The 2,989-nt window shown below is 39.8% G+C and overlaps 1 non-coding gene across 1 annotated transcript; it reads right to left on the bottom strand.

The window, feature by feature from the left end:
* Positions 1-432: 432 nt before the first annotated feature.
* Positions 433-507, bottom strand: Trnat-ugu (transfer RNA threonine (anticodon UGU)). Its single transcript has one exon. It is a non-coding gene; the product is annotated as a tRNA-Thr (tRNA).
* Positions 508-2,989: the final 2,482 nt, after the last annotated feature.

Below are 2,989 nucleotides of genomic sequence, written 5' to 3'. Positions count from 1 at the left end.
GGAGGGCAAACGATTATGTTTTGACCAATTTTTACCAAAAATGTATTTTCGTTATTTACGTTTAGTCTGCAATTCAAAGAGTATTTATCAACCCTTCCTCTAGCTCTGATTGTTCCTAGACAGCAACTTCCTGTTCTTCTTGGCAGGAAAAGCCGATCCGTCTAAGGTGGATATGCAGCACTCGGCAGCCTGCACTTGATATTCGCCCGTATTTTCGGTGAGTATGTTTGCATGCATTCTGCAGAATGAATCCTTTTGAGCACGTGCGACACGGGACGAGTTATCATCTACATCTGTATGGAAACCCTGCAAAACACATTTAAGTGCCTGGTAAAGGGTTCATCGAATCACCTTCACAACTGATAATTAATTGAAACCCTCAGCTGCCGACAGGTGTTGTTGATATGCTTCGATGGGGACAGCTGAAAAGTGTGCCCCTACTGGGACTCGAACCCAGAATCTCCTGCTTACAAGGCAGACGCTCAATCCATCTGAGCTATCGAGGGCACAAATGAACAGCACGACTGCAGGAATTTATCCCTCGCACGCTTCCCGTGAGACTCACATCCCCAACCGTCCACAATCCGATTACGTAATGTACTTAATAGGTATTTGTCCATCCACTCATTACTGGCTCACACTAAGGTGACGATTCCCGTAAGAGTTCCGGCAGCCTGTGCGCATTCGCACAGACGAAGGTCAATGGCTGGGAAACGTTTAACCATAGATATGAAGATAGTAACTGTTCTCGAAAGAACAGGCGCCACTGACGACCGTACAGCTCTTCTAGAACACATGATAGACCGGCCGATGTGGCTGAGCGGTTGTAGGCACTTCAGTCGGGAGCCACGCGAACGCTACGGTCGCAGGTTCAAATCCTACCTCGAGCATGGATGTGTGTGATGTCCTTAGGTTAGTTAGGTTTAAGTCGTTCTAAGTTCTAGGAAACTGATGACCTCGGATCTTAAGTCCCAAAGTGCTCAGAGCCATTTGAACCATCAGTCCGTATGTTTGCACACTACTTACAGTAACTTATGCTAAGGACAACACACACACAACCATGCCCGAAGGAGGACTCGAACCTCCAACGGGGGGAGCCGCGCGAACCGTGACAAGGCGTTGGAGACATGGCGGGTACCCCGCGCGGCTCATGGCAGCCACGACACTGCTTCAAACAATGGGCTGTAGAAACTTTTGTAAAGCACGGATTAAAAAAATAAAAACCTTTCCGTTCCAAGGGTGTAGACAAGTACACCTTTAAAAATTGCAACTACAAAGAAATTGAATTTTCGAACGTTTTGAATGAGAACCTGTCCTTATGGAACGCCGTTGATCAAATGTCACAGGGATTATATACTCAGGTTTCACAGGTGGATTAACACTTTCTGATCAATATCCGAAATGATCAGGGCTTAAAACTTTGAAGAGTTAAATTTCAAGGGCCGTTCTCTTGTATGCAAATAGTTTCACAGTAGAAATTTCTCTAGTTTTATTTATTTATTTATTTATTTATTTATTTTTCTGTAGGTAAAGAAGGATAGCATTGTGAGGAGGGGGAAGGGGGGGGGAGGACTCTTGCATCTCCCACCTTGGAATTCTCACTACAGAATTTTTATTCATTACGAGATTCTCAGCCACTTGCAGAAGTGATTTTGCGTGATTCTGCAAAACTTTTCCTTTAGCCAATCGTAGCAACTATAGGATTCCGTTCCTGCTGCATGACATGTCTCGGAACTTAAACTGACCAACTCATTTGCATAAAGAGCTAGCTTATCATCCGCTTCTTTACTTGCGTAGACCGTTCATGGTCTGCAAAGAATTTTTTCTTTAATCGTTTTTTTATGTCTTTTATAAACTGCAACACTTTCTAAACTTTCTAAACTTAACGCCGTTGAAGCATGGTCTTTTACTGAATGACCAAAAAGCAATGCTGACAGCTGGAGTCCAAGGTTTTTGTTAATCAAGCCGTTTTGTATTCTTGTGGTGATATCTCCGTAGAGTCTTTCATTCCCTAACGCATATTTCTTTATATCTAATTGAGAAGTGAAATACCGGTTTTCATAGATGCAGATTTAAAATATTTTAATATAACGCAATAAATATTTCATTAAAATTTTCATCCCCTTATGCTCGAAGTTCCAAAACCAGAAAAACACGTTGTTTTTAAAAATTGTAACACATTAGTCGAATATGAATTGTCTGATATATTTAGTAATGCTTTCATAATGAACCTTTTTCTGAAACATCTCACACCCTTTAGGGGTTGGGTTTTCAAAAACAGTTAAACACGTATTCTTCTATTTAGAACCGAGGAGTCAAATTCAAATCTTCATCCATTTAATTCTAAAAATGCTTTCATAGTGAAATATTTCATAAAACTTTTCATCCCCTATTTCACTCTATTAGTCAGATAAATTTCCAAAAGCCACGAAACACATTTTTTTAACATCCAACCGAAATGTCAAGTACCTATTTTCATAGATGTAGCTATAAAAAGGCTTCAGTAGTTCTTTAATAATGATTTATTTTCAAAAAACCTTCACTAATTATTTTATCCCCCATTGGAAGAATTTCGGAAAATGCTAAAATCCTGTTTCTTTTTTGTTTTTTGTCTGAGACACCAAATGTCAATTTTCGTAGTTTTGTAGTTATAGCTTCAATAGCGACATAGGGACATATTTAAAAAAAAAAAAACTTTCAACCCATATTTCACCTCCTTAGGAGTGAAATTTCGAACAATCTCTTCTTAAATGACGCTTTCAGCGTAAGATTTACACCTTCCACAAATTTCAAGTCCGTATACTTTGCAGGTTGGGGTGGAAGGCTATGGGTCAGTGAAACCTGTGCCCCTATTGCACCTTCTTGGAGGTTGTAGTTCCAAAAACAGTGAAACACGTATTTTTCAATAACACAATTTTCATAGATTTCGCTTTAAAAATTCTTTCGCACTGAAATACTTTCATAAAACATTGCATCCTATATTCCACCC

This window comes from Schistocerca gregaria, unplaced genomic scaffold (assembly GCF_023897955.1).
Source record: "Schistocerca gregaria isolate iqSchGreg1 unplaced genomic scaffold, iqSchGreg1.2 ptg000213l, whole genome shotgun sequence".
Classification (NCBI taxonomy): domain Eukaryota; kingdom Metazoa; phylum Arthropoda; class Insecta; order Orthoptera; family Acrididae; genus Schistocerca; species Schistocerca gregaria.
Note: the sequence above shows the minus strand (reverse complement) of the source record. Positions and strands in the feature narration are given on the sequence as shown.